This window comes from Oryctolagus cuniculus, chromosome 13 (genome assembly GCF_964237555.1).
Source record: "Oryctolagus cuniculus chromosome 13, mOryCun1.1, whole genome shotgun sequence".
NCBI lineage: Eukaryota > Metazoa > Chordata > Mammalia > Lagomorpha > Leporidae > Oryctolagus > Oryctolagus cuniculus.
Genome location: NC_091444.1, coordinates 102,119,055 through 102,128,991, shown reverse-complemented (window position 1 = coordinate 102,128,991; position 9,937 = coordinate 102,119,055). Strand labels below are relative to the sequence as shown.

The 9,937-nt window shown below is 47.9% G+C and overlaps 1 long non-coding RNA gene across 2 annotated transcripts; it reads left to right on the top strand.

The window, feature by feature from the left end:
- The first annotated feature begins 554 nt into the window (after positions 1-554).
- LOC103350870 (uncharacterized) lies at positions 555-8,455 on the top strand. 2 transcript variants are annotated; one of them, XR_001794838.3, is made up of 3 exons: positions 687-1,112; positions 2,927-3,090; positions 5,875-8,455. It is a non-coding gene; the product is annotated as an uncharacterized lncRNA (long non-coding RNA). The 2 variants fall into 2 exon arrangements; XR_011381728.1 differs by lacking the exon at positions 2,927-3,090 and having other exon boundaries at positions 555-1,112.
- The last annotated feature ends 1,482 nt before the right edge of the window (positions 8,456-9,937 follow it).

Sequence of the window (9,937 nt, the reverse complement as noted above, 5' to 3'; positions counted from 1 at the left end):
AGTAACTTCAAGGCTTGGACAGTGGGGAGATGCAAAGCATAAATTTACAATGTTACCTGACGCCCAAAAGCTGCTAAAAATGTTTTCTTTTTTAAATTCTCTGACCAGAAATAAATGTTTTGTTGAACTGTTTTTCCTGATGCCTTCTATTTTTTTTTCCCCCACCTAAAAGTAGAACGCAGAACACTCTGCACGCCCTGTGGCAAAGTCTGGATTTCCAAGGGCCCTGGCAGGATGGTTTGGATTTTCTTTCCGATTCTGATGGGAGTGCATTCCGTTATAATGGGTGGGGTCTGGCCTATTCCTGTATTAAGAGAACAAAAATTGGAGGAAGGGAGGGAGGGGATCGGAGCCGCATTCCATGCCTTATCTTCAGCGTTTACAAGAACCACATAAATGTATTCAAGATCCGTGTAGCAGGAAGAGAGTAGTAAAACCCATGTGCTCAGAGGAAATACCACGGCTGCTTGCTGGGCAGAGTCTTCTGGGAAGCGCGTACCTCTGGGAACAGGTAATGTCCACGAGGGAGGTGGCCGCGGAGCTAAAGGAAAAAGAAAACACAGCAAGGGCATTAGTAGCCGCTGCCAGGTCTGGGGCTGTGCACGCCTCCCATGCGTCTGTAGGGGTTGGGGTGGGGCTTTGTGCATGCGCAGTGAGAAGCTGGAGGCCAGCCCGGCTGCAGATCTGTTCCAGGCCAGCGCACTGGTGCTGCTGGACTGTGGGACAGGGTCTCCGGGCTGAGGTGTGGAGACTGTGCCCCCACAGGGCTGCTCTCTACTCCCCAAAATGCAACCGGCAGCAGGAGGTCCCAGCTCACGGGGCAGGCTCTCGAGAAGGCTGAACGGAAGATGCCCAATAACCATTTATCTTCTGGGGTCTGGCCAGCCCATGGGTCTCCCCCCTTGCAGGCAAATCCATCAGCCAAAACGTTTGCTCCTGGGTCAAGTTCTAGGCACAAAACTCTCCTGCCCCACTGCCCACTCCAACCCAACCAGGACACCTTCCCAACTCATTTACTCCTTCTCACCCCTTGTCTGTGATGCTTAAGGCTCGTCGGGGCTTGCTTTCTCCTCCCAGGCTACGTGAAATGCCTCTGTCTCCGCCACAGTCAGGTAAGGACCCCACCTCCCCAGGACTCAGACGCCTGGTCACCTGGGTGGGGGGCGTTGGTCGGGCCCTGGGTGAACCCGAGCCTCTCCCACTCCTTGCAGCCTCACTGAAATAAAAGGAGACACCACCCAAAGGAACCACTCAGAACCACTTAGGAGAGTTAGGCGGAAAACAGGCAATTGTTTTTCTCTGCACACATCACCGCGCGCTGTGCGCCGCTGTTTCTAATGTGAACCATGCTTGCTTGCTGCGGAGAGCTGTCAGCTCCGGCAGAAAGACTTGCGTGCACTTTTGAACAGAATCCATCCATACTGTTTGTGCTCTGGGGATGGAAATATGATTAATCCCCCAAACATGATTAATCTTACCTTAATGGGTCGCATTGCTTTCCATCAACTAATTCGTGTTCCTCCAACTTGACTGTCTACCTTTTTTCCTCCGTGAATCAAAAAGCCACAGATAGAATGCTTGATGACTAATCCTTAGCTTGCTCCAATTCTCTAATGATTCTCTGTTATGTGAAGGGTTCTGGAGTTCCAAGGAACAGGGCCCGTGGGTGAGGCATGGCTGGGGAATGGCTACGCTATCTTGCTCTAATCCTGTCCACCCAAGTTTTATAGAACACATTGCATTTCTTCTTGAAGGAAGACTCCTAGGATTCTGCAAAGCTATTCTAATGTATTTTATAACTGCCTGTACTTACCAGACTGCTGATGTGTGAGCGTAACTAAAATGATGTAATTATTTTAGCCAGACAGCAATGTGAGTGTTTTTGCTTTTAATTGACCACATTGAAGACATGGTAGACGTAGGTCTTAGGATGTTGCCGTTTTTCCAAAAAAAAAAAAAAAAAAATTGTGGTATATTTTTTAGTATTAATTCCAGGGCTAATTGAAAGTGCTTTTGGCTATTTTCACTAGAGACAAAACCGTATGTATAGAACAATGATGAACAATAATATTTGTGTTTTCTGAAAACCAAAGGGAGTGCATGCAATATTTGTAATAGGAGGGGCTGGCGTTGTGGTGCAGCACAGTAAGCCACCGTTCGCAACACCAGTATGCACATCAGAGTGCCTGTCAGAGTCCTAGCTGCTCCGCTTCTGATCTGGTGTCCTGCGAATGCTCCTGGGAAGGCAGCAGATGATGGCACATGTACTTGGGCCCCTGCCGCATGTGTGGGAGACCAGCATGGAGTTCCTGGCTGCAGGCTTCGATTTGGCCCAGAGCTGGCTGTTGCAGCCATTTAGGGAGTGAATCAGAAGATGGAAAATCTCTCTCCTCTTTCCCTCCCTCCCTCTTTCTCTCTCTCTCGCTTTTAAATAAATATATCAATCTTTAAAAAAAAAATACAACACAAAACATGAAGCAGTAAACAAATTTTATGCTTTAAAAGATCCTCTGAGGCTGGGTTTAGATATTTGAGATGCCCCCAATCACACTGAATTAAAAGTATCAAACAAGGCAGATAGTCAGGCGAGGGAGTCCAGGAAGTGGTACAGTGACAGGGCGACCACCGGGCAGTGGGATTGCCCTTCTGGGTGCCTGAACTCTGCTCCTGAAGGAATTCCAGAAGACGGCAGACTGCGAGGTTAGAACAGTATTGCAACAGCTGGAGGAGTGGTATAGAGGGATAAGCCTGAGCCTGCAATGCCAGCACCCCATGTGGGCACCTGGTTGAAGCTTTTGGCTTTGGCCTGGCCCAGCCCTGGCCATTGCAGCCATTTGGGAGAGTGAACCAGCAGATGGAAGATCTCTGTCTCCCCCTCTCCCTCTGTAATTCTGCCTTTCAAATAAATACTTTTTTTTTTTTTAAGAATCATGTTGCAGGTGACCCCTGGGAAAAGTCCCTTTGACAGATACACTTTGCTTGCAAACATCGTCACCCCGTTCTGGAAGGAGGGCTGTGGAGAGTGTGGGTTCCCCAGGGGAGGGAACATCCCTCATCACCATCATCTCCAGACGATGAGGCAGGCTGCTGGTAAGTCATAGATGTCCATTGAAATGAAGCTTTCTCAGGGCTCAGGACATATAGTTATTGAAACATTGTTTTCAAAAGACCAAGCTTATCAAGAGCCGACTAGATATTAAGTCTTAAATTTTCCTCTGCTCTTGTCCTGTCTTAGGCTTTTGAGTTGTGGGAACCTGGCCCAAAGAAGCTAAGTGATAATCAATAGCAGCCCAGCAAACGTGTGGCAGGGTGAGGACCAAACCTGTGGCTGCTACTCTCCGCCCCACTCTCAGCATCCCCCCTTGCTGTCTGGTACTAAGGCCAGCTTCCTGGGGTGTGACCCATGCCTTCATCCAAGGACCCCGCTTGGTCTAGTGCCCTGCTGTCACCATTTTTAGATTTTTATTTATCTAAAAGGCAGAGTTACAGAGAGAGAGAGAGAGAGAGAGAGAGAGATCTTCTATATGCTGGTTCTCTCCCCAAATGGCCAGGGTTGGTCCAGGTCACAGCCAGGTGACTGGAACTCCATCTGGTTCTCCCATGTGGGTGCAAGGGCCCAAGTACCTTCTGCTGCTTTCCCAGGTGCATTAGCAGGGAACTGGATCAGAAGTGGAGCAGCAGGGACTGGAACCAGCGCCCGCATGGGATGCCTGTGCTACAGGTGGCAGCTTTATCCACTATGCCACAGCAACAGCCCCATTTGTGACCATCTTGGAATGCTCAATCATGTCCTTGAGGAAGGGGCTTCGTACTTTTCTTTTGTGCTGGGCCTCATGGATTATGTTGGCCCCTGCTGCCAGTGCTTCCGTGGCTGAGTCAGGGATGAGTCACGTCTCCTTAGGGAGCCATATTACAGATCCATAACTTTCCAGTGCTGCATCTTCAGGATCAAAGACAGGAGCTGACCATACAGCGCCACCACCCAGGGCTCTCTCTCCCTGGCTCTCAGTCCTGTGGGTGCCTAGCAATGATTTACAATTGGCTTATTCCAAGCTGAAGCCATGTCTTCCTGCAGCAGCTCCTGGGCTGGGCGGTGGCCCTGAGTTCATGCCAACCTTGCTTGGGCCAGCCAACAGCAGTGTAGCTGGTTGAAGAGTGAAATATCCTCTCCGGAGGCACAATCAGGCTGCTTCTCATATTGTGCAGAGACTTAAACTATCGTTTTCATTGACTGATTTTCCTACTGAGCCAGCTGAGTTTTTTTTAGTGAATTGGTTGAAACGCTTGTTTTGATGCTGTGTGGGGATGACAACTGGCTTTTGTTATGTGCAAATTGATTTCTTTTCTAATGAGACCTCTTGAAGCCCTGGGCTCAGCTGATGGGATGAAATGTGGAGCCTGCTCATGCAAAGTCATGATCAGCTTGACCATCTTCCAGCCAAGGCTGGTCCTTGACAGTGCTAGAGATGGATAAGGCACGTTTGAGGACTTCTGCTTTCTTTAGGGCACTCTGCTTCACGCATATGAAAGTCAGGTTATCGGGGCACCACTGTGCACTCTGCTTCACGCATATGAAAGTCAGGTTATCGGGGCACCACTGTGGCCCCCTTAGCTTGCGAGACTGCTTTGCATTTCATTTTCAGCATGGCTACTCCTCTGCATTGACCTGCCCTGGCCCGCATCTCCGTTGAGGCTATGTGACCACGTGCAGCCTTCAGGAAATGACCTTCACTCTCGTGCCCGGCACATGTTGGGTTGCTGATGTACTTCTGTCCAGGCTGAGGTATGCCTGTTTAGTGCAGCCAGTGCTGTCACTGATCTGCCCAAACCTTCAGCACTGGTGGCATCCAGTGCACTCACAGCACCTGCTACCAGTCCCTGCCACCTTTGGCCTCAGTACTTCCTCTCAGCTGCTCATGGGGCAGGCAGGGTGATGCTCCCCAGGGGCAAGTGAAGTTGGAGGAGAGATGCCCTGGCCTCTTCACCCCTGAGTCATGTTCAACGTGACTCAGTGAACTTCAACATGTTCAACAGTGTCTCCCAGGAATCAAAGATGGCGCCCAAGTTGCCAAAATGACAAAATGCCAGGTACCCTCCTTTAGGTCCTTCCTTTCCTTCCCCATCTCACTTCCTAACCCCATGGCAATGCTTTTGGGACTACCTGCCAAACAAGCCACTTGCATCCATACCTTTGTCTCTGCACCTGCTTATGCAGGGATCTGCCTAATGCCACTGGGGCCACAAGAGGCCTTGGGAGCAGATGCCGATGATTGGCTTCTGGAGTTGCATCATTGCCAGCCAACAGTGGTGATTTCCAACATTGCAAAGGTCTCTGACTGCTGGGGGTGGGGAGAAGCTACAGGAATAAGGGGCTGGGGTACCATGCATGCAATAGCTCTGGTGATTTGGAGATATAGGGTAAGAGAGATCCAGGGTAAAGAAAATAATAAGCTCAAGTCAGGTGACTGTCAATTCTGGCACCATGAGAAGGATCTAAAGGGCCCCTCGTATCCTTGACAGTGGGAGACACTGAAAGCTAAGCCCAAATTGGGTTGTAAGGAGGGTGGAGGTGCGAAGTCCTGGCAGGTCCCTTCTGCTAAAGTCAGGAGCTGGTTAGGGAAGAAGTGGCAACCAGAGCCTGTAGTAGAGCCTTCTGGGCGACTCCTTCTTTGTGGTCAGGAGGATCACAGTACCATTGGCTGGAGACCGTGAAGCCCTCACCTGGTCCCCAGCTGATGCTTTGTGATATGATGTGTCCTTAACTTGAGATCTGGGGTCTAGACACAGCACGGCTCCATCAGGGAAATGGAGGGATGTCATCCCTGCTATGGAAGAAAGGGATTGGTCCCTAATGCTGCAGGGGCTGCTTCACAGATACCTACAAAGCCTGCGTAGAACGTGCCAGCGACTGGACCATGAAGGAGGTCATGGAGACCATGGAGGATCTGTATGGATAAATCTTGTGGATGGAATAAACTCATGAAGATACTGGTGTCCTGTGTGAGTGCCTCCTTCCCCAGCTACTCCTGCCATTGCTCAATGGGCCCATGAAGAAAGTGGACATGGTGGCATGGATGGAGATTGTGCATGGGCCCAGCTAACGGACTTCCACTCAGCAGGGATGGCCTGGCTACAGCCACTGCTGCTTCTCCAATATGGGATGGTTCCTTGGGGGGTGATCAGCGGCTAGCTGGTGGTGAGCTGATTCCATTGGGTCACATATATCATGAAAGAGGAAGTGCTTTGTTCTTATTGGAAGAGACACTTATTCTGCAAACAGGTGTGCCTTCCTTGAGCACATACTTCTGCAGAAGCTACCATCCGTGGACTTAGAGGATGGCTTACCCACCACTGCGGCATTCCATGCAACATTGCTTCTATCAAGGAGCTTACTTTACAGCAAAGGAAGAGTTGCAGAGCATCCAAGCTGATGGAATTTACTGGTCTTACGATGTTCCCCAATATCCAGCTGGTTTTGTAGAGCAGCGGAATGGCCTTTGAAAGACTCAGTTATAGTGTCAACTACGTGGCAGTACCTTGCAGGACTAGGGCGGGGTTTCCAGATGGCTGGGTGTGGTCTGAATCAGCCCAGTATGTGAGACTGCTTCTCCCATGGCCAGGATTCATAGGTCTAGGAGTCAAGGGGTGGAAACGGGAGTGGCACCACTCGTGTACTCCTCGTGACACTAGCAAAGCGTTTGCTTCCTCTCCCTACAACTTTGCTGGCCTAGAGGTCTTCGTTCCATACTGCCCCTGGGAGACTCAACAATGATTCTATTGACCTGAAAGTTAAGACTGACATTTTACTTATTGCCATGCCTCGGGATTAACGTCAATGGAAAACTTTAACAACGCAGCCCAGGCAGGACTTCTAACTACCAAGGGCACAGAAACTTCAGGAATGAAGGCGTGGATCCCTCCAATAGCCATGACCAACTGCGGTGCTCGCTGAGAGCAACGGGAGTGGGAAGTGGAGAAGGCAGTTATAAATACCAGCTGTGGCCATGTGCTCAGTTACAGAAACAAGCCCTGTGACCCCCATGGCTAGTCCCCCTGTCTTTGTGAATATAATTATGTGTGTGTGTGTGTGTGTATACATGCATGGATATATCTTTCTTCACATCCTTCTTACCTTATCATATAACATAAGCTAGCTTGTGGGTTTTATGTTCAGTATTGAATTCTTGCTAATTTTTCATCATAATGTTTAAGTTAGGAGGTTTCAAGGAGAAGAGCAAATGTCACTCAAGGATTTTACTGCCTCCCCTGTGTGAGGATTAGAGCATTTTTGGTTGTACTCAGGGTAATTGTATCATCACAGGCAGAATTATGAGCTTGTTATTGTTTATTTGGAGATTCAATGTGGTTCAAGATGTACATAGCTGCCAAGTGGACAAGGACTGGACTTATAAGACAGTTAATGTTATGTGTCAGCTTGACTGAGCCACGGGCTGCCCAGATATATGATTAAACATCACTTCTGGGTGAGTCTGTGAAGGTGTGTCTGGAAGAGATTAGCCTTCGAGTGGGTGCACCAAATCAAGTAAAAGGACTTAGCCTTCGAGTGGGTGCACCAAATCAAGTAAAAGGACTTAGCCTTCGAGTGGGTGCACCAAATCAAGCAGCCCTAAAAAGAAAGGGAATTCTGATGCACGTTACAACGTGAATGGACCTCGAAAACAGCCAGCCAACCACAAAAGGACAAATACTGTAAGATTCCACTTACAGGAGCCCCCTGGGGTGGTGGAGAAAGTGGAATGGTGGATGCCAGGGGCTGAGAGGAGAGGGCCATGGGGAGCTATTGTTTCATGGGTACGTAGTTTCCATTTAACAGGAAAAGGTTTAGAGACGGATGGTGGTGATGGTTGCACAGCAGTTAAGCCTATTTATGGCACAGAACTTGTATACTGTCAAATGCGTAAAATGGCGAATTGGAATCCTGTGCTGTGTATGCTTTATTGCAATGCAAAGGAAATGAAATTCTGACATGTGATATGACATGGATGAACCCTGAAAACATTATGTTAACTGAAGTAACCCAGACACCAATGCACAAGCGTTGTATGATCCCACATATGCGAGGTCCTTGGAAGAGGCAAACTGATAGAGACAGGAAGCAGAGCAGTGGGTGGTAGGGGCTGTGCAGGCAAGGAAATGGGGAGTGACTGTTAAACGGGGTTCTGTCTGAATGTTAATGAAAAAATTTTGGAAATGAATGGTAGATGAGGAGACGCGAGTTAGGTAATGCCACCGAATTGTACACTTGAACGTGTGAATTGTATGCTTAAAAATGGTTGCAGTGGTACATGCTACATTGTATGTATTTTACCATAATAAGATCAATATATGGGTACGTTAAAAGCATCACACAATACAAAATAAAATAATACAGGAAGGGAAGGCCTCCTTTGTCCTCCTCCCCTCCCTTCAATAAATAAAACGTTTCTAGTGCCTATCTCCCTTGTGCTTGACCTGTGTCTTGAACTTCCCCGCCGTCAGCAGAGCCTGGGATGTCTTCTCTCAGAAGGAAGGGGCAGTGTGCAAGCCATCAACTCCACCAGCTCTCTGCCCCTAACTTCTGAATTCTGTTATGTTGCTGGGTTTTTCTGGGTTAACTTCCAGCTTTAAACCACATACTTAGAGCTTGATCTTCTCAAATTTCTTAATACAAAACCCTGCAAGCGTAGACAGATGTGGAGAGAAGCGTGTCGGAAGCCCCATCTACACAGCAGCCAGATTCGAGTCTGAACTCAGAATTGCTCGCGTTTCATCTGCACTTGCTCCCCTCTACTGATTATTTTGAAACAAATCACAGACGTTGTATCATTTCACCTGTGCATCCCAGCAGGATTTATTTAAAAGAAGATGTCTTTAAAAACAACACGCAATCTCAATGCTATTACCACACCGAAAACATTTACACTAATTCCTTAATAACCAGCTACTGTTGAACTTTCACTGTGTCATTTTTCCCCCACTTTTTTTCAAATCAGGATCTAAACAAAATTCTGATGCTCCAGCTGATCAGCATGTCTCCTCAGCCTCTTTAATCTATAGGTCCCTCACCCTTCTTTTTTGTATGACTAGAATGTAATTTTTGCAAAAAAATTATTTCATGTTTTGAAGGCGGAGGGAGAGACAAACGGAGAGAGAGAGGGAGCGAGAGAGGGGAGGGTGGGGTGGGGGAGAGAGGGAGAGAGAGAGCACTGGGGCTAGAACAGACCCAAGCCAGACACTAGGAACTCAATCCAGGTCTCCCACATAGGTGGGAGGCACCTAACTGCTTAAGCCGTCACCTTTTGCCTACCAGGGTGTATGCTAGCATCTGGAGCAGACAGAGGACTCTGGTATTCAAGTAGCATTTCAACTCCTGCACCACAATGCCTGTCCCTGCACTGTAATTTGTTGAAGAAATTGACTTCCGTTTTCTGCTGCATGGATTTGGACGATGCTATCTCAGTGGTGCCATTTAATGTGTTCTTCTAACCCTTATATATTTCCTGTCATTTTGTAATTAGATCTAGAGACGTGCTTGGATCACAATTTGATTTTTCCGGCAGGCAATGTCTTACACATAGCTTGTTATCTTCCATCCAGAGGTGCACCTGCCTCGTTGTCTCGCTTCACATCATTCCAGCAGCGCTTGACGTTCATTGGCTAGATGCCTTGATTTATTGGAGGGAGTGAAATTCTTTCAGTCCTTTTCCCCTTAATAGCTGGAATACTTCTGTAAAAAGAAATTTCTGGAACAAGAAAAGCAGAAATCATTGCTTGGTTCTCTTAATTACTTTAAAAGTTCTTGAACTGCCAATTTTTATAACAATGAGTTGACTCCCTAATATCCTCCATGGTAACCACGGAACTTTTTCTTTCAGTCCTATGATGAGCTCATATACTCAATTTCATTTCAGTTCCTGTTTAAACTGTCCTGCCTTTG